The 26354-nt window shown below is 37.5% G+C and overlaps 1 pseudogene; it reads left to right on the top strand.

The window, feature by feature from the left end:
* LOC133636261 (sorting nexin-27-like) overlaps window positions 1–3761 on the top strand; it is a 47245-nt pseudogene extending 43484 nt beyond the window's left edge.
* Window positions 3762–26354: the final 22593 nt, after the last annotated feature.

The raw sequence follows: 26354 nt of genomic DNA on the forward strand, positions 1-26354 counted from the left end.
TGGCGGTTCAAATTTAATTGCGGCAGGCCCCCACAAATACTGTACATGAGTCTATGGAAAACAATGCCATTTCCCCCAATTTAATTGATCTCTGCTTAGCGCTCGAACACAAACGTCAACCTTCTAATCAAAATGTATGATAGTTGTTTGTGCAGATGAAACAGGAACAATAATGTGAAACAATGTATTAACGTTTTACTGCTTAGCCAACGTAATTGCCGTCCTCTCACGTAGCTCAGACCTACTTCCTGTTCCAGTCTACATTCTGGGTGATGTAGTATAAAAATATTTACGTCTTTGTTTACCTGTATTAATATATTTATTCAGGGTAAGGCATTTGGGAAAAGATTCTCATTTGCAATGATGACCAAGCAAAGAGGCAACATTTTCATGTTAGATGTTGACGTGTGATGATAATCTCTCATCATCTCTCATTTACCAACAAAAATGGTGGGGTTTCTTTCTGAAATTACAGTATAATCAATTATTACTATTATTAGTTATGATGAATTAAAACAGTACAGTCATTTACCAATGTGCTGCTTTTACTGCCATCCAGTGTCTACTTTTAAATCTGTGTGGCATAAAATGTCAATACAGTATTGGTATTCCGATTTCTGTTGAAATACTGTGTTTTTTTATGGTTAAGGTTACAAGGAACTCTATAGACAGGAGTTCTTAACTTTTTTTTTTTACCTCGGGCCCAACTTTTTAACTACAGAGAGGCCTGGGGCCCACTCAAATATTAACACTAAATTAGTTATCTTAATAATAATTATATCTGATTATATCTTGTCAAATAATATGAAAGCATTTGTTAATCAAGTCTTAGGTCAGACTGATTACAAACATAAACACAATCAAATATACTGCATAAGAAGGGACTCATAAAAGCTGATGAACAAAAATAGATTTACATTCAATTATGCAGTGCTAAAATAAATAAATTCTGAATAAATGAATAATAAATGATAATGTATATCTTTCTTAACTGAACTGTGCAAATTAAAATACAGCTTCACCACTTTGGTCATAATTTTTGCGCTTAAAAAACTTTTCTATGACTTTAACTCCAGACTTATTTTGTTTGTTTGATATTGTCATTACTGCCACAAGTGGTGGAAAAGTGTATCACAACTGAGCACCGCTGTGGCGCATACAAACCACAGCTTAGAAACATATATTTTTTGGCGGCCTAACCCTATGGTTAAGAAACACTGACTTAAAAGGGCTGTTTGCAACATTTACACAGATGCCTAGAGGGTGCTAACTTTCCAATGTATTTGACACAGTATATTCCACCCTCTTACAGCTTTTCGTACGTATTGACGTAATGACGTACGTACGTAACATATGCTTGCGCTTTAGCTTTAGGTGTTGTTGGCTAATAATATAAATTTGGATAGCTAGCGTTAGCTGTCATTGAATGAATATATATCATGACAACAACATTACTACAAATTGTTCCTTGCCTGGACTGCTTTTCTATGTGTGCACATGTTGACGAGACCGAGTGAGTGACCGGCGTAAACACCAATTATTTTATTCAGGCCGGTAAAAAAATGTATTACGTAAACTTTGTGATTGTGAAAAATATAGACAATTGTCAAACAAGTGTGTTCTGTTGAACCACTAATGGTAACATAAGCTAGCCGGTGGTGTTCTTGTTATATGTTTTTTTTTGAAAATGTTACAGTGAGCAAGTTGCAAACATTGATAACAAATTCATAAAATCAGAAGTTAATTCAATATTATTAAAACAAAATAAACCGCAAAATATGGCAACTTTTGTGCAACTTTTGCGCAACTTTCCAAAAAAGCTGCTGTCATTTCAACCCTGTTTAGACCACAACAAATTCTAGAGGCACTAATTGTCGGGTGCTATTAATGTGTATTTCTGGTCTTGTCATCCTCGTCTGGACGGAAGAGTGACACGGCAGTGTGGCTGGATCAAAAGAGACATCGGAGACGCTTTACTGAACCAAAAGTTCCTTTATTACAAGCGAGGGTCATTATACAGGACTGCAGTTCCTGGAGGAGGTCAGGTCAAAAAATTAGGCACTCCTAACTTGGAGTAGCCAAACCATCAGTTTTATATTCCTCCTTCCTGTCTGTGGGTGTGTGCTAAGTCAGGACAGCACACCCTGACCATAAAAGGAGATGTTCGTGTGTAAGTGTCTGGAAAGACAACAGATGCAGGTCGTATCTTAAATGCTGGCATTAAGCCCAACATGTAGTCTCTTCTCACGGATAGGGCCATCACCTTTGCATATCAAGGTCCAATTTTATTGCCTTTTCTTCCGCGAGAACTAATCCAATCCACACACAAATGTCAATACTAAAGGACCCTATGTTATTATGTGCCCAAACTGAAATACTTACCATTTAAACTGGTGGTTTGCCTTCTCTCAGATTAATATAAACATTCACCATATGCAAAACATAATATGAGTTAATTAATTCACTTCACTATTTACAATGTTATTTTTATCAACCAAGCTACCGGTACATGTTGTTACTACACCTGAGCATGGCGACAATAAAGACTTTTTAAATCCTTCTACCCGTTTGTTTGCCGCAGAATATCTTCCAGCTGTTGAGGCATCGAAGGGATGGAGGCGCCCGGCGAGAGAGATTGTTACCTCTTGACCACACGCCAGCATCCCCCACTCTGCTTAGCCCGGCACTTCTGTAAAAACTCAAGAGACATACAAGTCAGCATTTACGCTCCTCTCCACTCCACATTCATGCGAACATCTGCAAAAGAACAAAGCATATAGTGAACTCCTGCACATAGTCAGGAAGGACTTGAGTGAAACATGGACAAAGCGAGGTAAGTCAACCTCATAGACTAAAACCACAGTCCTTACTGGATGGAAAAAGGGAAACAGTTGACAAGGAATCATCAAGCAGCGGAACATTTTGTCAATCATTTGTTTAGTTGTGTATTGTGTATAGGAGAAGATAGGAAGATGTGAGCACACAGACCTCTAAAATGGCGCCACACTCTATCTACAAATGTTTAAAACCTACAAATGTGTGAGGTGACATTTGTGATGGTTATAGTAAACGCTTTAAAACTTTTTTTTTTAAATGCACCCCCTAAAAACTGCTGCCCTGGGCAATTGTCTAGCACCGCCAGTGCGCATGAATATGCACACCCTATACGACTGAAGCACCTTTTGGCTCACAACAAAATATTATTTCACATGGACTTAAAGGTTTCATATTACAGTATTTTTCAGCAATGTTAAGCAAGTCTAAGAAGTCACACAGGATTGTATTGTCCAAAATGTCTTCTTGATGCTGGAATTTAGACATGTTGATAGTGCTTTAGTGTGTGTCTTTAGCCTTAATGCTAATGCATTGTTTGTCCACGCCTGTCTCCAAGAAGCACTATTGTGCACTTTATCCACTTTTGACATATACACTGTAACTCAGCACTTAAAGGGGAACTGCACTTTTTTGTGGAATTTTGCCTATTGTTCACAATCCTTGTGAAAAACATGTTGTTTTTTTGAAATTGTTTAAATGCATTCTAAATAGTAAATAAATGCTTTCAAAAGTCCGCTTACAATTGAGCCTATAGGAGTCGCCCTTAAAAAAACATTCAGACACCTCCAATAAGGTTTTATATACATGCTGTTAGTTGGCACATTATAGTAACATTCACTTTTTTAGAATCACTGATTACTGCTCACTGCAGACTTCATTAGAGCCAACAAACATAATAAAACATCACTTACTGTACAAGGTCTGCTGTCATTAGGATGCCGACTGATAGATGTTCATATATTCCTATTTACAAACCCCTTTTCCATATGAGTTGGGAAATTGTGTTAGATGTATATATAAACGGAATACAATGATTTGCAAATCATTTTCCAACCCATATTCAGTTGAATATGCTACAAAGACAACATATTTGATGTTCAAACTGATAAACTTTTTTTTTTGTGCAAATAATCATTAACTTTAGAATTTGATGCCAGCAAGACATGACAAAGAAGTTGGGAAAGGTAGCAATAAATACTGATAAAGTTGAGGAATGCTAATCAAACACTTAGTTGGATCATCCCACAGGTGAACAGGCAAATTGGGAACAGGTGGGTGCCATGATTGGGTATAAAAGTAGATTCCATGAAATGCTCAGTCATTCACAAACAAGGATGGGGCGAGGGTCACCACTTTGTCAACAAATGCGTGAGCAAATTGTTGAACAGTTTAAGAAAAACCTTTCTCAACCAGCTATTGCAAGGAATTTAGGGATTTCACCATCTACGGTCCGTAATATCATCAAAGGGTTCAGAGAATCTGGAGAAATCACTGCACGTAAGCAGCTAAACCCGTGACCTTCGATCCCTCAGGCTGTACTGCATCAACAAGCGACATCAGTGGGTGAAGGATATCACCACATGGGCTCAGGAACACTTCAGAAACCCACTGTCAGGAACTACAGTTGGTCGCTACATCTGTAAGTGCAAGTTAAAACTGTCCTATACAAGGCGAAAACCGTTTATCAACAACACCGAGAAACGCCGTCGGCTTCGCTGGGCCTGAGCTCATCTAAGATGGACTGATACAAAGTGGAAAAGTGTTCTGTGGTCTGACGAGTCTACATTTCAAATTGTTTTTGGAAACTGTGGACCTCGTGTCCTGCGGACCAAAGAGGAAAAGAACCATCCGGATTGTTATAGGCGCAAAGTTGAACAGCCAGCATCTGTGATGGTATGGGGGTGTATTAGTGCCCAAGACATGGGTATTTACACATCTGTGAAGGTGCCATTAATGCTGAAAGGTACATACAGGTTTTGGAGCAACATATGTTGCCATCCAAGCAACGTTACCATGGACGCCCCTGCTTATTTCAGCAAGACAATGCCAAGCCACGTGTTACATCAACGTGGCTTCATAGTAAAAGAGGGTACTAGACTGGCCTGCCTGTAGTCCAGACCTGTCTCCCATTGATATGGGAAGAGGCACTTTTAAAAAGAGTTGTAGTTAGACATTTGACACACCGAGCGAGCAGCAGAGAGTAGCTATCGTTAGCTTCTGTGCTAAGCCGCTAACAGTAGTGAACAACATTAGCAGAGGAGATTAGTGAGAGTCGCTACAATGAGAGCTATAGGTTCTAAAGCAATTTTGTGTAAGTGTAAATAAAGCTGTAGTAACTCACCAATCGCCAAATGAAGTCGCTTTCCAAAGCATTGCATAACACGGGAGTCGAGAAGTTGGCATTTGACATTGACATTGACAAGTTGACATTTTTTTTTTTTTTAACTTTGATGCACGTTATCATCAGACAAGCCGCCGTAAACACGCAAGGGGCGGGGGTGAGCCAAAGAGGATGCCCTGTGCTTCGCCTTTCAAGCGCAGAAAAGAGCAAACGGCCGTAACAAAGGCACATCAAAAATACCGGTTTGGCAGTATGATCTCAAATACATACCGCTTTCTAAAATATACCGGTATTAACTATATTACCGCCCAGTCCTAATTTTTGATTTATAATAAAGTTTGACTAGCAAGAAAACGAGGAAGCAGCTCATCAGTCACTTATTCACAAGCTCGCGACCAGGGCGCCGCTATGAATAGTTTGTCTGCGTTAGCGCTTATGATAACAATATCACTAATACTTGGTTAATATTCAAGTCACAAAATGTAAATAGAGCTTTGTTGGCTTTTTTGGGACGTCTTTTATTGGGTTTTATTGGCAAATTTAGAGTACCTCCCATTGGCTCTGCTGTAAGCAGACTTTTATTTACAAGTTAGGAAGTTATGAAAAAAAAAATTTTTTTCTTTTTAAAATACATTTGTCGCCATGTCTTTTATAATAATTATGACAATAACCAAAATTCTCCAAAAAGTGCAGTTCGCCTTTAATAAATGTCATATATCGCATACTAGGGCTGTCTTCAAATAGTCAAAGACTCTATTTGGAGAAGTCTGATATTGAACCCCCCCAGTCCCCTCAGTGGAAGGAGGGCAAGTTAAAGGGGAACTGCACTTTTTGGGGGGAAATTTGCTGATTCACAATCCCTTTGTAATATACAGCAAATACAAGGTGACTAACAATGCAGTAATTGGAGTACACTATTCCTCCCATAAAGCCCTCCCCCCAAAAAAACCCCACCAACAATACTCTATTTACATCTCATGATCTGAATATTAATCAAGTATTAGCGATATGATTCATGTAATCATATCGCTAATACTTGATTAATATTCAGGTCATATTCAGCGCTGCGATCACAGAGAGCTAACTATCTTATGCTGCTATATTGACATACTAAACCCTGCAGCACGTCTGAGTTAGTAGAAGTTAATTCTATATGATAAATTATGCCTCTCACCTGGATAGTAGAAGGATGTGGCCGTAAACCGAGTGGTTGGTCAACTTTGACATTCAACTTTGACCCAGAGATGGTGAGAAAGACATGAAAAGTCGCTCGTTTGTGGCACTTTTAACCCTTCGTGAGGATTATGATTAATTCTTCATCTAAATGGGAAGATATAAACATCTCATCAGTCAGCATCCCAGTGAGATCAGACATTGTACAGAAAGTGATTGTTTTATTATGTCCGTAGTATGTATTTCTTGTTCAGCACTCAGCAATACTGCTACACAATTCTTAGTGTTTGTCGTTGAAGGGATAAGCAAATGTGATGCGTCTGTAAAATTAATACCGCCATTCTGCTTAAATTAGCAAAATATGTAAATATTACATTTTATTATGAAAGTTACTACATACATTTTTTACTTATAGCATTTATATAAAACAATAATGGAGGCTTTTGCATGTTTTTAGAGAGCTTTGTAGGCGGAATAGAGGACCTCCCATGCGTTCCATTGTTAGCTGACTTTTGCTAACGTTTATTTACGAGTAAGAATGCAAAAAAAAAAAAAAAGGACGTGTTCTTGTCCTACATATGAATTGTGAATGATAAACAACATTCTAAAAAAACTGCAGTTCCCCTTTTAAGTGCCTACTTTCACTGCTCTTTAGTTTGCAAGGGTAATGATCCCTCCACAGTTTCACATACGGAAATGTTGTTACTTTCGCTATTTAGTCAAGTTCTAGGTCCTCTTGGTGCTGCGCCAGAGCAAGATTCTCACAAACTTTTTTTTAAGTGGAAGAAGTTGCAAATCAGATCTTTGTTCACCTTTTTTTTTTAAAATAATTCCTTTTACAAATATATGTTATTATCTTGGAATATCCAGCACCCCTTGCGACCCCGAAAAGGACAAGCGGTAGAAGATGGATGGATGGATGGATGGATGGAATATATACACATGCTTGAGCGCATCCATGTGACTTTACTGACACGTAGTGACCAGTCAGTATACACCACTAAAGGGATGTCCTACGTTTTTCCAAATAATAGCGTGCAGGGGCATTTTTTATATTTTTCATTTTCAAAACCAATACAATATATGTATATACCGTATTTTTCGGAGTATAAGTTGCACCGGAGTATAAGTCGCACCGGCCGAAAATGCATAATAAAGAAGAAAAAAAACATATAAGTCGAACTGGAGTATAAGTCGCATTTTTGGGGGAAATTTATTTGATAAAACACAACACCAAGAATAGACATTTGAAAGGCAATTTAAAGACCTACTGATTTAAACGGGAATAGCAGATCCATTCTATGTGTCATACTTGATAATTTCGCGATATTGCCATATTTTTGCTGAAAGGATTTAGTAGAGAAAATCGACGATAAAGTTCGCAACTTTTGGTCTCTGATAAAAAAAAAAAAAAGCCTTGCCCCTACCGGAAGTAGCGTGACGTTGTCAGTTGTTCACTTCCTCATATTTTCCTATTGTTTTCAACGCAGCTAGAGCTATTCGGACCGAGAAAGCGACGATTACCCCATTAATTTGAGCGAGGATGAAAGATTTGTGGGTGAGGAACGTTAGAGTGACGGACTAGAATGCAGTGAAATAGATATCTTTTTTCGCTCTGACCGTAACTTAGGTACAGGCTGGCTCATTGGATTCCACACTCTCTCCTTTTTCTATTGTGGATCACGGGTTTGTATTTTAAACCACCTCGGATACTATATCCTCTTGAAAATGAGCGTCGAGAACGCGAAATGGACATTCACAGTGACTTTTATCTCCACAACAATACATCGACGAAGCTCTTTAGCTACTGAGCTAACGTGATAGCATCTGTCTCAAATGCAGATAGAAACAAAATAAATAAATCCCTGACTGGAAGGATAGACAGAAGATCAACAATACTATTAAACCATGTACATGTAACTACACGGTTAATAATTCTCAGCCTGGCAAAGCTTAACAATGCTGTTGCTAACAACGCTAAGGCTAACTTAGCAACTTAGCAACCGGACCTCACAGAGCTATGATAAAAACATTAGCGCTCCACTTATGCTAGCCAGCCCTCATCTGCTCATCAACACCCGTGCTCACCTGCGTTCCAGCGATCGACGGCGCGACGAAGGACTTCACCCCAACACAGATGCGAAGGCGGCTAGCATCGGCTGGCGCGTCTGCTATCCAAGTTAGTCCTTCTTGTTGTGTTGCTACAGCCAGCCGCTAATACACCGATCCCACCTACAACTTTCTTCTTTGCAATCTCCATTGTTCATTAAACAAATTGCAAAAGATTCACCAACACTGATGTCCAGAATACTGTGGAATTATGAAATGAAAACAGAGCTACCGATACTCCTGTTTCACTGGCTACGTCACGCGCATACGTCATCATCCAAAGGCGTTTTCAACCGGAAGTTTAGCTGGAAATTTAAAATTGCACTTTATAAGTTAACCCGGCCGTATTGGCATGTGTTGCAATGTTAAGATTTCATCATTGATATATAAACTATCAGACTGCGTGGTCGGTAGTAGTGGGTTTCAGTAGGCCTTTAAAATAAATAAAGAATAGTGAACAACAGGCTGAATAAGTGTACGTTATATGACGCATAAATAACCAACGGAGAACGTGCCTGGTATGTTAACGTGACATATTATGGTAAGAGTCATTCAAATAACTATAACATATAGAACATGCTATACGTTTACCAAACAATCTGTCACTCCTAATCGCTAAATCCAATGGAATCTTATACGTCTAGTCCAGGGGTCGGCAACCCGCGGCTCCGGAGCCGCATGCGGCTCTTTGATCACTGATGCGGCTCAGCTTGTCACGGCCAGGGCGCAATGGAATACGGCCAGGGCGCATTGGAATGCGCCCTCATCCTTGCGCTCTGCTAGTCAAACCTCGGGACACGCCCACGGCCGCGCACATCCAGGGACGCGCTGCCTCGTCTCCGTCCTGCAGCAGCCGCCAGCTGCAATCATTCACCGGCAATCAGCGCACCTGCCTGTAATGAGGGAGCTGCCTTCATAAGCCTGCTCAACCTGCCATCACGCGTGGGGATTTAGTCTTCTGTACTGTAAGCCGACACAAGCTTTATGCTCTCTCACTCGCTTGCTCTCTCTCTCTCTCTCTCTCTCTCTCTCTCTCTCTCTCTCTCTCTCTCTCTCTCTCTCTCTCTCTCTCTCTCTCTCTCTCTCTCTCTCTCTCTCTCTCTCTCTCTACGTGTCCACCTGATCTTGAGATGGAACTGGCTGACAACCGACAAAGACATGTGGGTGTCCAAGTTAACAGCGGACCTTGAAGATGTTTCACGCCAGAAGGCTGTTCTTGCTCAGAATCACAAATGGTGTGATATTGAAAACCTCCCCAAACCAGACAAGCTTGTGTTCGAAACATGGAACGCTATCCCCCACTTTTATGTGAACATGAAAAAGTATGCACTTGGAGTCCTGTCGATCTTTGCACCCACATATGTATGTGAGCAGGTGTTCTCCAACATTAACTTTATTAAAAACAAACATCGCACACGCCTCACAGATGAGAGCTTACAATCCGGTGTGAAGATAAAGGTGACGTCATACAGCCCTGATGTGGAGACAATGTGCGCTGCGGTTCAGGAGCAGAAATCACTGTATAATCATACTTGCCAACCTTGAGACCTCCAACATCGGGAGGGGGGGGGTTGGGGGCGTGGTTATTTACAGCTAGAATTCACCAACTCGAGTATTTCATATATATTTCATATACAGTATATATATATATATATATATATATATATATATATATATATATATATATATATATATATATATATATATATATATATATATATATATATTTTATTATACATATAAATAAAATAAATATTTGAATTTCAGTGTTCCGGTGGCTATCCAGTAGATGGCAGTATTGTCCTGTTTAACTTCTCCGTTCATGATGAGTATATCATTTCGGCCACCGTGTTCAATGGAGAAGTCTGTTCTACAAAATTTATAGTCAACATACACCTTCCCCTTCGAACTGTCCTGGATGAACTGAAATTCTTGTTTCCATTCGTTTTGGAACTTGCAAGCGTATTTCTTCATCTTGCTCGTCGACGGCGTCGCCATGTCTGTAACTTCGTCGTTCTTCTGCTTCGTCTCCTTGTTGTGTGCGCAGTTGTGCACTCTACTCTCTAAAAGCCCTAGATGTTATGACGTCATTGGGCAGGCAAGCTGTCTATATTGTGGGAAAGCGGACGTGAGAACAGGCTGTCCCCACTCAGGTCCGCATTGAGATGGAGGGGGCGTGGCCTCCAGCTCCGGCTGAATACCGGGAGTTTGTCGGGAGAAAATTTCTGCCGGGAGGTTATCGGGAGAGGCGCTGAATACCGGGAGTCTCCCGCTAAAAACGGGAGGGTTGGCAAGTATGGTATAATAAATATTTTAATTTCCTATAATTTTGCATATATTCACATTTTTTAATTGTTCAGTGAAATAGACATTTTATTATTCAAGTTGGCAGCTGACTGTCAAAGGAGGCCGGCACAGAGAGAGAGGACGGCATTTTTGGTTCTCTGCCAGTGGATAATTTAAGTTCGGCGTTTTGTTTTTTCATTACTACAAGGAGGACTTAAATTGACATTAAGTATTTTACTTAACCTTCAACCCGCCGTCTTTTTCGGAGTTAAAAACGTTTTGTTGCATGCAGAAATTGTATTATATATTATATATCTCTCATTGATTTCATAAATGTAACCCATAATAGTTTGTTTATACATAGCACAAAGCAAAAAAAAAAAACGTTATATGCAGTGTTATTTCATTTTAAATTTCAAAAGAGTTTTGTGGCTCCCATTGTTTTCTTTAATTTGTGAAACGGGTCAAAATGGCTCTTTGAGTGGTAAAGGTTGCCGACCCCTGGTCTAGTCTCTTACGTGAATGAGCTAAATAATATTACTTGATATTTTACGGTAATGTGTTAATAATTTCACACATTAGTCGCTCCTTAGTAAAAGTCGCACCCCCGGCCAAACTACGAAAAAAAACTGTGACTTATAGTCTGAAAAATACAGTATATATTTTTCCTAGTTTGCTCCCTGGGATCAGGAATAAAATTTGATTATATATAGTTTTTCAAATACGTCATTTATTTTCCATTCAACATTTAAATCACTAGACCAACTTCAGGTCTGTTGATTTATAGTCCTTGTTTTATATTTTATGTTTTGTTTTTTTTACCTTGTTTTTTATAGCAAACACACAAAATATGCAACATTTTCCCCAAAAAATATTTTATAGTGGAATATATGATGTGAAGTAATTGGAGCCCTAAATAGGTCAATAATTAACAACGACATTGATTTTAATTCATTATTATTTTTTGAGCAAAGAATAATTGACCCTAACGGAAGATTTATTTTATTAAATGGTCACATTACATCCTACCCAGTAACTTTTTTGAATATCTATGGACCAAACACCGATGACTCAAACTTTTATCATAGAGTCTTTGGTCTACTTCCTGATGATAGCTCCTCTCATATCTACATTGGTGGGGATTTTAACTGCCTTTTGGATCCCACTTTAGATAGATTGTCAACTAAATCTCATGTAATTGCTAACTCAACTAAAACCATTAATAATCTTATGAGATCAAGAAATATCATAGACATATGGCGAACAAAACATCCTAATAAAAGGGAGTGTTCATTTTACTTCGCTGTACACAATTCTTACACAAGAATCGATTACTTTTTAGTGGAAGCCTCTGCCCTCTCCAATGTCAGTAATCCTGAGTACCACAGTAGAGTCATCTCAGATCACAGCCCTGTGAGTCTGCAGATCCAAATTGATCTCCTTAAAACCAAACAAAAATGGAGATTTAATCCACAATTATTGTTATATGAAGATTTTAAAGAGTATATGAACAAGATTATCCAAGATTTTATTGAGGTGAATGATAACGGAGAGGTCTCAGACTGTACATTGTGGGAAGCCCTTAAAGCTACTGTGAGAGGATATAACATTTCATTTGAAAGCTCAAAACAAAGAGAAGCAAAAAAAAAAAAAGGCAAAAAGAAATGGAATAAATTCATATAAATTCTGTTTTGCAGTCTGACTACAATAAGATGCTGAAACTGAAAAATGAATACAACTCTCTTCTTCACGGGGAAGTATCTAAACTCTTACTGAAAAATAAACAAAAACATTTTGAAACATCTGATAAACCACAAAAACTTCTGTCTAGACAGCTCAAAGGAGATCAAGCCAAAGCTACTATCCACAAAATATGCTCAAAAACAGGTGAAACATGTACAGATTTACAGGATATCAATAATGTTGTCACACCTGGGTGAAGTCTTGTCTGGGTTTTGTCTGGTTTCATGTTGTCTTGTCATTTCCTGTTTTATTTTGAAAGGTTAACTCTCCCTCTCGTTTCAGGTCACTTGCCCTTCCTCCTGTTTCACTGGTCTGTCTCTCCTGATTGCCTGATCGTGTCCACCTGTGTCATCCACCCTCATGTGTATAAATGGCTCGTCTTCCTTCTGTCCTGTGCCAGAGTTTTATCGTATGTTTTGTGCGAACCTCCAGCGGTCCATGTTCACAGTCATTGCCACGTTCTTTGTACCCTTTTTGTCAGGTAAGATTAGTTGTTTAGAATTGCCTCCCTTGGAGCGCCTTTTGTTGTTTTTGCATATTGTTCTCTTTGCAACCTTTTTCCCTCCGCAGCTGGAGCGTTTTGAGTTCATTGAGATTTTGTTAGTTTAGAGATTAGGTAAGCTCGGCTTTTGGTAGCCTGTTAAGTTTCTTCCCTTTTTGACCCTTTCCCTTGTTTATAATAAATATTTGTTGTCAAACTCCTGCATCTGTGTCCAGAGTCCTGTTCCGGTCTTGACAAATGTCTTTAAAGGCCTACTGAAATGAAATTTTTTTATTCAAACGGGGATAGCAGATCTATTCTATGTGTCATACTTGATCATTTCGCGATATTCCCATATTTTTTGCTGAAAGGATTTAGTATAGAACGACGATAAAGATCGCAACTTTTGGTATCTGATAAAAAAAGGCTTGCCCCTACCGGAAGTAGCGTGACGTAGTCAATTGAACATATACGCAAAGTTCCCTATTGTTTACAATGATGGCCGCATGAAGTGAGAGAGATTCGGACCGAGAAAGCGACGATTTCCCCATTAATTTGAGCGAGGATGAAATATTTTTAAATGAGGAAAGTGCAAGTGAAGGACTAGTGGGGAGTGGAAGATGCTGTGAGAGCCGGGGGTGACCTGATATTCAGCTGGGAATGACTACAACAGTAAATAAACACAAGACATATATATACTCTATTAGCCACAACACAACCAGGCTTATATTTAATATGCCAGAAATTAATCCCGCATAAAAACACCTAGGTGTTTGTTATGCTAGCTCCTAGCTACTAGCTACTAGCTCGAGCTAGTTATAGCGGGTAATATGGACGGGATCCCGTATATATAACCCGCCAATACAATTCAAACACCTGCATAACACACACACTCACTCAGCCCAAACAACCGTTCACCTAACCCAAGGTTCATAAAGCTTATATATTTAATCAAAGTTACGTACATGACCCGCACGTACGGGCAAGCAATCAAATGTTTGGAAGCGCGCGGGTGGGACCTGATATTCAGCTGGGAATGACTACAACAATAAATAAACACAAGACATATATATATATACTCTATTAGCCACAACACAACCAGGCTTACATTTAATATGCCACAAATTAATCCTAATGCTAGCTCCTAGCTCCTAGCTACTAGCTCGAGCTAGTTATAGCAAGCGATCAAATGTTTGGAAGCGCAGCGGTGTACTCACGTTATCGCAACTGTGTATCCAAATCAAAGTCCTCCTGGTAAGAGTCTCTGTTGTCCGAGTTCTTCCATCTTGACTGCATCTTTCGGGAATGTAAACAAAGAAGCGCCGGCTGTGTACGTGTTGTTGCTGACTTCCCTCGCAAAATAGACACTTCGCACCGACAACTTTCTTCTTTGCTTGCTCAGCTTCTTTCTCCATAATGCAATGAACAAATTGCAACAGATTCACCAACACAGATGTCCAGAATACTGTGGAATAATGAGATGAAAACAGAGCTATTTCGTATTGGCTTCAATGGTGTCCGAATACTTCCGTTTCAATGATTGACGTCACGCGCATACGTCAACCCTCAGAGGCGTTTCGAACCGGAAGTTTAGCGGGAAATTTAAAAATGCACTTTATAAGTTAACCCGGCCGTATTGGCATGTGTTGCAATGTTAAGATTTCATCATTGATATACAAACTATCAGACTGCGTGGTCGGTAGTAGTGGCTTTCAGTAGGCCTTTAACTACTTTTATTCAGAATTATATAAATCTAGTTCAGCTATATCGGTTAATGATTTAAATGATTTTTTTTACTCCATTAAACCTACCTCAACTGAGTCCAAATCATCAGAACTCTTTAGACCAGGGGTCCCCAAACTACGGCCCGCGGGCCGGATCCGGCCCCCCAGCATCCAAAATCCGGCCCACAGGAAGTCCCAAGTTAAAAAAAAAAAAATATATATATATATATATATATATATATATATATATATATATATATATATTTTTTTTTTTTTTTAAATATTTCCTTTCTAATCCATTTTCTACCGCTTGTTACTCTTGGTGTCTCCTAGTCGCTCAGGCAAATCATATTGTCTAAAAATGAATTTTCCCATCGATAACGTGACAATGTTAAATGTTGATGAACATCAATGTTAATTGATGTTAAATGACAAAACGGATTATAAAGACAATGTATATATATATATATATATATATATATATATATATATATATATATATATATATATATATATATATATATATATATATATACACAGTCTGGCTCCCAGCCAAAATTTTTTAACCCAATGCGGCCCCCGAGTCAAGAAGTTTGGGGACCCCTGCTTTAGACAATACTATTTCAACTGAAGAACTGCTAAAAGCACTGAAATCTTTCTCCGTGAATAAAAGCCCTGGTCCAGATGGATTTGGTGCGGAGTTTTATCAAGCTTTTAGTGAAATACTGTCCCCTATAATACTTAGAATGTTAAATGACTCTTTCGTAAACAATAAACTTCCAAGCTCCTTGTATGAAGCTCATATATGTATATTACCAAAAAAGGGAAAAAATCCACTCGATCCAGCCAATTATAGACCTATCTCCCTGCTCAATCTAGACCAGGGGTCACCAACGCGGTGCCCGTAAGGACCAAATGAGTAGCCTGCTGGCCTGTTCTAAAAATAGCTCAAATAGCAGCACTTACCAGTGAGCTGCCTCTATTTTTTTAATTGTATTTATTTACTAGCAAGCTGGCCTCGCTTTGCTCGACATTCTTAATTCTAAGAGAGACGAAACTCAAATAAAATTTGAAAATCTAAGAAAATATTTTAAAGACTTGGTCTTCACTTGTTTAAATAAATGCATTATTTTTTTTACTTTGCTTCTTATAACTTTCAGAAAGACAATTTTAGAGGAAAAATACAACCTTAAAAATTATTTTAGGATTTTTAAACACATATACCTTTTTACCTTCTAAATTCCTTCCTCTTCTTTCCTGACAATTTAAATCAATGTTCAAGTAAATTTATGTGTTTTATTGCAAAGAATAATAAATACATTTTAATTTAATTCTTAATTTTAGCTTCTGTTTTTTCGACGAAGAATATTTGTGAAATATTTCTTCAAACTTATGATTAAAATTCAAAAAAATTATTCTGGCAAATCTAGAAAATCTGCAGAATCAAATTTGAATCTTATTTCAAAGTCTTTTGAATTTCTTTTAAAATTTTTGTTCTGGAAAATCTAGAAGAAATAATGATTTGTCTTTGTTAGAAATATAGCTTGGTTCAATTTGTTATATATTCTAACAAAGTGTAGATTAGATTTTAACCTATTTAAAACATGTCATCAAAATTCTAAAATTAATCTTAATCAGGAAAATTTACTAATGATGTTCCATAAATTATTTTTTTAATTTTTTCAAAAAGATTCGAATTATCTAGTTTTTCTCTTCTTTTTTTCGGTCGAATTTTGAATTTTAAAGAGTCGAAATTGAAGATAAACTATGTTTAAAAATTTAATTGTCATTTGTTTCGTGTTTTCTCCTCTTTTAAACCGTTCAATTAAGTGTAAATATCATTAATTATTAGTAGTAACATAGAGCTAAAGGTAAATTGAGCAAATTGGCTATTTCTGACAATTTATTTAAGTGTGTATCAAACTGGTAGCCCTTCGCATTAATCAGTACCTAAGAAGTAGCTCTTGGTTTCAAAAAGGTTGGTGACCCCTGATCTAGACCATAAGATTCTAACTAAGGTACTCGCAACAAGGTTAAGCAACCACATAACAGAAATTATTCATCCAGATCAGGTCGGTTTCATCCCGGACAGACCTTCTTTTGGCAATGTACGGAGATTATTGAACGTGTTGTACTCTGACTGCAAAGGAAACAAAAAGGCAGCCGTCGTGACTCTGGATGCTCATAAAGCTTTTGATTCAATTGAGTGGGCTTATCTATTTCATGTTCTCAAATTATTTGGGTTGGGAGAAAATTTTATAAAATGGGCTAAAATAGTTTATTTTGCACCAAAATCATATGTCATAACCAATAATGTAATATCGGATAGTTTTGAATTGTATCGCGGCGTGAGACAGGGCGACTGCCTTTCGCCCTTACTTTTCAATTTGGCCCTAGAACCACTGGCTATTGGTTTAAGAATTAACTCTAATATTAAAGGGTTTTCAGTGGGCACATCACAGAGTCTCATCTCACTTTATGCAGATGATGTACTTGTTACATTTACTGAGCCAGAAATAGCATTACCACTTCTTTTAGAATATGTAGACTCTTTTGGTAGAATATCTGGTTATAAAATAAACTGGTCCAAAAGCGAGCTTATGTTCCTAGGAGATAATGTTAAGATCAGTCAAAACCCAGTTAAAGTTGCAGAAAACTATATATCCTATTTCGGCTTAAAAATATCTAAAAATTATGAATCATTACTAAAATGTAATTTTACTGAAGCCTTTGAGAAACTGAAAGTGTGTATAGAGTATTGGAAGACCCTACCGCTCTATGTTAGGTAAAGTGAATGCTATCAAAATGATTACCGTGCCAAAATGTATCTATCTTTTTCAAAATTTACCAATTCTAATTCCTGCAGATTTTTTCCAAAAACATGAATCTTTAGTTCTAGATTTTGTGTGCGGATATAAAAAACGCAGAATATCCAAAAAGCACTTATTCAGATCTACGAAGGAAGGGGGACTGAGTCTTCAATGTTCAAAAATTATTATTGGGCATCAAATCTGAACGCATTGATCTATTGGAAGATGGGGTTCCCAAAGAATGAATCACTTAATTCTGCTCCCTTGTGGCTGAAATTAAAACTGCAGTCATTAGTTAAACCTTACACATCATTGCCATCTCTACTTTTTACTAAACCAGTCTCTTCTATTAAATCAACAAGCGTAGTGTAGTAGTAAGAAATTCTATCAAAATTATTTCTCAAATTAAAAATCAATTGAATATTTCCAATGTAACTATTCACCACTGTGTCACAATCATGCATTTATTCCATCGATAACAAACAGAACATTTTTTAACTGGTACTTAAATGGGATTAAATGCACAAAAGACATTTATGTCGAGGACAGTCTTGCGTCATTTGAGCAAATTCAATTTGTCCCAATTCAGTTGGTTTTGCTATTTGCAGCAGAGGTGTGGACTCGAGTCACATGACTTGGACTCGAGTCAGACTCGAGTCATGAATTTGATGACTTTGGACTCGACTTGACAAAATGTAAAGAGACTTGCAACTCGACTTAGACTTTAACATCAATGACTTGTGACTTCACTTGGACTTGAGCCTTTTGACTTGACATGACTTGCTACTTTCCCCAAAACCCAAAGATTAAAAAGTTATTTGGGAGCGCGCCGCTCCGTATTTTTCATTTTCTTCGTCTGTGTCTATCAGCGTGTTGTTCCTGTCAGCTGGTGTGCTCTCAGTACAACAGCCAATCAAATTAGATCTACGTTGTTTTCATCACACAGCATTCAGCCAATCAAATTGCAGGACAACCACCGAACAAGAGTTGTCAAACAATGCGGCAGTGAGAAACAATTATGCCAAAGTTCATTTCGTTCGGGTATTAAAACTACGACTTGGTCAACAAAAAACGAATTGCTGTATGCAAATCACGCAGTTCGAATATTACAGACGGAGACGCAACAACTTCCAACTTCGTTCGACATTTGAAGTTGCACAAAGGGTAAGTTTTGAATGTAAGATAACGTTTATTGGCTAAGTAACGTAACTTTTATTTGCTGTGTAGTTAAATCAGTGAGGCTGTAAACTCACTGCTAACGTTATAACCTTAGACATCTTATAAGGGTACGCAGCATCGAGCGCTACTGCCTACAGATGCAGACGGGACGCGGGGCCGCCATCTTGGAGTGGTGATCCGCTCCACTCAGCGCAATTCATTTGGCAGGAGCAATGAACTGTCAGCGCATTTATTCATCTTACCTCACTGAATACCACTCATTTTCACGTGCTTTTTTGTCATACGTGTAGCTATGATAAAGGAAACATGTTTTGGCGTGTTTTATTATTCATAGTTTGCTTAACAGTAATATAATATTCTTATACGCTATAAGTGACCAGACGTCCGAGATCAAAACTGGGAATATAATCCCAGAGAAAGGGGAAAAAAACGGTCAGCTATTTTTAAATTGAAGAAACAATATGATTAGGTTATGTATACATGCGTATATCCTACATAAACAATGTATGAATAAATTACATATATATATATATATATATATATATATATATATATATATATATATATATATATATATATATATATCTTATAGACTGTATCTCTGTTGCTGCAGCAGCAGAGAGTCTGTCTTGACACTTTGTATTGATATTTTGTATTACATTCTTCCCTTAAATGATCATGTTTACAGTCATTGTTTTATATGTATTTTTTATGTATGTCGCTTTGGATAATAGCGTCTGCCAAATACTTCAACATAAACATATATAAACACCTGAAAGTCTTTATCAGCTAAAACCACCAATCTGTTTCACTGGATTCAGAATAAAACCAAATTCTGTCTTACCCAACAATGTTAGTATTTGAATATTGTTACTTGAAGACTTATTCCTGGTTACAATTATACTGTTAAGAAAGTATTGTCTTATATTTTGCCTAAAATGAGAAGGCATCATAATCAGTGGCGGCTGGTGAATTTTGTTTTAGGTGGGGCTGAAAGTTTGTAAACCAAACCCCTGTAGGGCAGTCATCCTCCCCCAGAAGATTTCTTTGTGATTTTCACATACAAATATTGAAGATCTTTGCTCCTTCTCAACTCTGTGGTAATATTATTTTCAAAAAATACAACCAATAGTACATTAATGTTAAATCTTACTTGTGAAAAGTAATCCCCCGATTCCTATTTTCAACAGTCTGCTCATTTGAGTAGGAAAACGCTGAACACCATCTTTATTTTCTACCTGTCAACTGTCACTACTTCAAGATGGCGGCCAAATTGCTCGCGTCACAGCAAACAATGCTGCTTCTACTTATAAGATGTCTATGGTTATAACGTCATTGCAAACACGGCAATCTGTTGCGTCCACTGCAGTTCGCTACCTTATTCATACTTTTTGCCAAGTGATTTTTTTAAACAGGGTTGCATGAGGTACCTACACTAAACGTTACGTTAGTCAATGTATCACACACAGTAACGTAACGTTAGACGGCAGTCAGCAGCACTGCGTATTTTAGCCACCTACAAAAACACAAACATAGTCAAATAAAGGTCAGTTAAAATGTATACTATATTAACAATATGTGTACATATTGCATAGGGCCCTGACATCTAAAAAGTACAACTCTGTTCATTGTTTTGTTCATGTTTTTGTTATGTTTTTCATATGTACGCACACATAAACACACAGACAGTACGAGATGAGATCAATGAGATAAGGTAAGAACAGAATAGAAACTGCTGTGGAACTAGTTATAATGCAATATGCCATGGAAATACAATGTTAACACTTTTGTGCAAATAAGTACAGTTGCACTTGTTTTTTCAAATGTGTTTATTCTGTAAAAGAATGAGTTAAATGTTTAAAATTACTGGATAATAGTGCTATTATGAAGTGCAATGTCAGCACTTTTCTTTCCCTGCAATTTCAAATGCACTTGTTTTAATAAATAAATACAGCGTTTTAAAAGCATACACAATCTGTGTAAATATATTAGTCTGTGGTTAAAAGGACTTGAAAGGACTCGAAATTCAAAATGCAGGACTTGGGACTTGACTTGAGACTTTCCAGTCTTGACTTTGGACTTGACTCGGGACTTGCCTGTCTTGACTCGAGACTTGAGGGCAAAGACTTGAGACCTACTTGTGACTTGCAAAGCAATGACTTGGTCCCACCTCTGATTTGCAGGCAAGAACATTTATTAAAGAAAACATTTCAAGGTCTCAGCTGGTAAATGAAAAACACCCTCTCTTAGAATTACTAAATTTACCACCCACAAGTAATAATCTTATCGCCAAATTTGCCAGCTGCTTCATTATGCCCATGACATCAGCAGACGGTGTTAAAAGAGCTTGGGAACAGGAACTAAGAACAGCAATACCCAAACAGCAATGGGAATGGACACTCTCTCAAATTCACAATTGCTCAATTAACAGCAGACTTAGGCTCATGCAGTTTAAAGTGATTCATCGTTTTTATTACTCCAAAGTCTTATTACGCAAATTTTATCCTGATACATGTCCACTTTGTGATAAATGTAAATCTGCTGAAGGATCACTGTCTCATTCGTTTTGGGAATGTCCAATCATTCAATCATTTTGGTCCAGCATTTTCTTTTTTTACTCGGGGGAATATGAGAGAAAACTTGTCCCTGACAGGGATATAATCTTGTGTGGGTGGTCTTCAGAAACACAAAAACTTCCAAAATATATTACAGCTGTGTTGCTGCTCGGGACGGTTTTGGCCAAAAGAATCATTCTGAAAGACTGGAAAAGCCCATCTGCACCCAACTTCAGGAACTGGTTAAATGAACTTGTGAATGTAATGACTCTTGAAAAAATAAGATTTATAAACTCTACAAATATGAATAAATGGGAACTAACCTGGAAACCTTTACTGACATATATTGAATCATAACTTATAGACATTTAAAGACAAAAAAAACTGCCATATTTTTCGTAGTTGTATTCCTTTATTATTATCTTTATTTTTTGTATTGATCCTACACTACTATTGTTTATTTTTTGTCACTTTTGATATGTTTTTGTCACAGTTTACCTGCTTATTTTATTTTATTTTTTTGTGACTTTTTATTTTATATTGTTTTGCATCTGATCAAGCCCTGTGACTTTCCTTTTTTAAGCATGAACGGTGGAGAGGTCCTCGGGAGGTGATCTTGTGATCACTTCCTGAGGATCCTTGATGCCGAGGAATATTCATCCATCTTGTTATGATCTGGATAGCCTGCTGATCCTGAGCCAGAGCGGGATGGATAGATATATATACAATATCTGGGTATTTTTTCTAATAATGTCTATACTGTAAACCTTGAGTTGTTAAAGTTCAAGTGCACCTCTCTCCTCAAGTGTGCATGTGAGTGTGTATGAGTGGATGTGTGCTTGTATGAAGGGTTTGCGTGAGCAAAGTATGACTGTTAAATGTGATTTTAACTGAAAAATTCAATAAAATATATTTGCAAAAGAATGCTCCTTGTAGCGAAGGTCGCGACACCAAAAAGTAGGAGACCGCAAGCAATGCAGTAAAATGGGTATTTAATGTCAAAAGGTCCAAAAATCAATCAATCAATCAATCAATCAATCAATGTTTATTTATATAGCCCTAAATCACAAGTGTCTCAAAGGGCTGTTCTAAGGTTGAATGCAACATAGATATGCACAAAGCAAGCACAGGGAAACTGCAAGAAAAGACTAAAGAGAGCACACTAGCAAGAAATATTTAAAAAATACCGTATTTTTCGGAGTTTAAGTCGCTCCGGAGTATAAGATGCACCGGACGAAAATGCATAATAAAGAAGGAAAAAAACATACATAAGTCGCACTGGAGTATAAGTCGCATTTTTTGGGGAAATTTATTTGATAAAACCCAACACCAAGAACAGACATTTGAAAGGCAATTTAAAATAAATAAAGAATAGTGAACAACAGGCTGAATAAGTGTACGTTATATGAAGCATAAATAACCAACTGAGAACGGGCCTGGTATGTTAACGTAACACATTATGGTAAGAGTCATTCAAATAACTATAACATATAGAACATGTTATACATTTACCAAACAATCTGTCACTCCTAATCGCTAAATCCGATGAAATCTTATACGTCTAGTCTCTTACGTAAATGAGCTAAATATTGAAATTTTACGGTAATGTGTTAATAATTTCACACATAAGTCGCTCCTGAGTATAAGTCGCACCCCCGGCCAAACTATGAAAAAAACTGTGACTTATAGTCCGAAAAATACCGTAGTTGAAAAATGCCACAAACCGTGACAGTTACTCCGAACACCAAGACGCCAAACATTTGGAACGATCCCACAACCAACAAAGAAAATAGACCAACACCATCAACGCAATCAAGCCACGGTGCTCAGAAAAAGAGTAAAGCCGGGCCAAACGGAATACAAACAAAACAGAAACTGGAACCAAAATAAGAGCGTAAAACAGGAAGTGAAGCCAAAAACCAAAACACACCCAAAAACAAAGAATGGACTGGCATAACAGGTTGTAACAGAAGACACTGTTTAAACATCACAAAACGCCACAAATTCAGTCAGCCATTTTGAATATTCTGCTCCAATTTCCATAGACTCTATATCACTGTAACAACGCTCCTGCACTCCCACCTTGTTATCAGATCAGTCATACCGGAAAGACGCAAAATGTATAAAGAGATGTGCTGTCAATGGTTCACAATTCTTATGTAAGAACACATTTGCTTGGCTTTTTTAAGCATTCAAAATCATAAATAGCTAACAATTGAGTCAACAGTTCGAGGGTCCTCTGTTGCGTTCATTATACTCTCTCTAAAATGTTTTAGAAACTCCATTTACATGTGACCTAAAAATTTACCAAATATGAGTGATATTCTTATTATTAGCACCATTTTTTAGCGGCACATTGATAGCAGTGAGCTAATGCTAGCTTAAGCTGCTGGTGTTGACAAACTGAGCCGACGACTGCTTCTGCTTCATCTCAAACTTGCTAAAAGTAAATTCTAGAATATAATTCATGCACCTTCACCTTCACGTCCCTGAGGTGACGAAATAGACCCCACAAGACGCTTCCTGCAGGAGCTTTTTTTTTAACCCTTTTTGAGGATTGCGATTAAATCTTTACGTAAACGGAATTATGTGAACGTTCCGTCGGTCGACATCCCAGTGAGAGTGGAAATATCACAGTAAGTGCTTGTTTTATTCTGGTTTGTTATTGTTAGTTTGTATGTTTAGCACCTAGCAATGCTGCAGATGCTAGTATCACAATAAAACTGCATCCTCTTTGTGTTTGGGCTCAAAAATATAAGGTTTTGGATCATAATTTTTCCCAAAGTATTTGTTGTTGGCTCTCAAAAAGTCTGCTTGATTAGCATGGTTGTTAACGGAGAAGGGATCTGTGGTATCTAATGCTACGTCACGGATCACCTGACGGGCTTCCTCATTATCTCTCAAATTGACTCGAGAATCTCAGTGAGATTCATACTATTTTGATCATATCTATTTATCCGCAAACTTTGGAAGACTTTTAGTGTCATAAATCAGATATATATAATAATAGCTTCAATATAAAGGCAACTTGTTTTTCCACTCTACTGCTACTTTAACTCTCTAGATCAACTTCAGGGGCCGTACTTATCAAGCTTCTCAGAATTACTCCTAAGAAGTCTGCTAAGAGTTGACTTAAGAGTAAATAAATTCTTCGCTGAAAGCTGCACTTAAAAGTTAGTTATCAAGCGTCTTACTCACACTTTCAGCGAAGTGTAGGACTGAATCTTAAGTGTCACACTCAGAGCTGAATTACGACATTACTATGTGCCGTAAATGGAATTTTAGGTGACGTCATTTCTGTGTCCATAGAAATGACCAATCACGAAAGGGAATCCGTTGTCTAAGAATAAAGAAATATCTTGTAAATATTTAAGTGGACAATGGGAGTGTATATTTTGACAATAAACAACAAAATAATACAAAACAAACTAGTCCCCACCGGCACTCACGCTACCGCTCCCTCTCTTCTGTCGCACACACACTCACTGACGTCACCCGATCACCTCACGGCCACACACATACGCTACTGTCATAACATTTTCTTTCCAATTCATTAATTAGGCAACTAATTTGAAACTGTTGTGGGTGGCTCTATATATACTAGCCCACTGCAGCCACATGCAGAAATCAACATGGAATCGAAAAGTATTAAATCTGTGACAAAAATAATACCCGCTCTGTCTAAACGATACCGTTTGATCTGCTCGTCATCAAACAAATCCAGAACATCGTTCCGCTCCCTGAATGTTCGCGCACGTCTCTCTCGCCTCAGTGCCATCCCCTGCTGGCAACTCCTAACCACGTAAGACACCTCTGAAGGTCTCTTAAATATCGTGGAGAGTAGGAGTGATTCTTAGACTTAAGAACGTTGATAAAAAGCTTTTATTCTTAAGTTTGAGAGTAGGACTAAATTTCGCAAATTCTCAGGACTTAAGTGTAAAATGGCACTCTAAGAAGCTTGATCTGTACGTCAATTATATGTTTTTATTATTTTTTCATGTTTTTGTTTTGTCAAAGAAAACTTTGTTTTTTATATGTATCTTATATTGATTATAGGTATGTTTTTTTATTTGTTTTATGCCCTTTTTGCAAAAGAACATTTTTAATTTTCAATACAGCAAACACAAAATATGCAATATTTTCACCAAAAAATATTTCAAAATGGAATTTTTGATGTGAAGTAATTGGAGCCTTAAATAGGTCAATAATTCATAACAACATTGATTTTTATCAATCAATGTTTACTTATATAGCCCTAAATCACGAGTGCCTCAAAGGGCTGCACAAGCCGCAACGACATCCTCGGCTCAGATCCCACATCAAGGCAAGAAAAAACTCAAACGAGAGAGTTGGGTCAAAGATAATACCCTAGCGGCAGCATGTAGAGGCTGAAGAGTGCAGGGCCAAGAACCGAACCCTGGGGAACTCCACACGTTACCTTAACATACTCCGAGGTCACATTGTTATGGGAGACGCACTGCATCCTGTCAGTAAGATAAGAGTTAAACCAAGACAAGGCTAAGTCTGACATACCAATGCGTGTTTTGATACACTCTAATAAAATATTATGATCAACGGTATCGAAAGCAGCGCTAAGATCAAGAAGCAGCAACATGGATGACGCATCAGAATCCATCGTTAGCAATAGATTATTTGTCATTTTTGCGAGGGCTGTCTCCGTAGAGTGATTAGCCCTGAAACCGGATTGAAAGGGTTCACAGAGATTGTTAGACGATAAGTGTTCATTTAGCTGTTGTGCAACACTTTTTTTAGAGGATTTTCGAAATAAACGGAAGGTGGGACACCGGCCGGTCGTTTACCATGAGGTCAGGATCGAGGTTAGGTCTTTTGAGCAGAGGATGAATAACTGCTTTTTTGAATGCTAGGGGAACAGTGCCAGAGGAAAGTGATACGTTTATAATATTTAGCACTGATGGTCCTAATATTACAATTACAAACAGTTCCTTGATAAGTTTCCCAGGAAGTGGGTCAAGTAAACATGTTGTTTGTTTGTGTGTGTGTTTGTATATATATATATATATATATATATATATATATATATATATATATATATACATATATATATATATATATATATATATATATATATATATATAT

Source organism: Entelurus aequoreus, linkage group LG20, assembly GCF_033978785.1.
Source record: "Entelurus aequoreus isolate RoL-2023_Sb linkage group LG20, RoL_Eaeq_v1.1, whole genome shotgun sequence".
NCBI classification, from domain to species: domain Eukaryota; kingdom Metazoa; phylum Chordata; class Actinopteri; order Syngnathiformes; family Syngnathidae; genus Entelurus; species Entelurus aequoreus.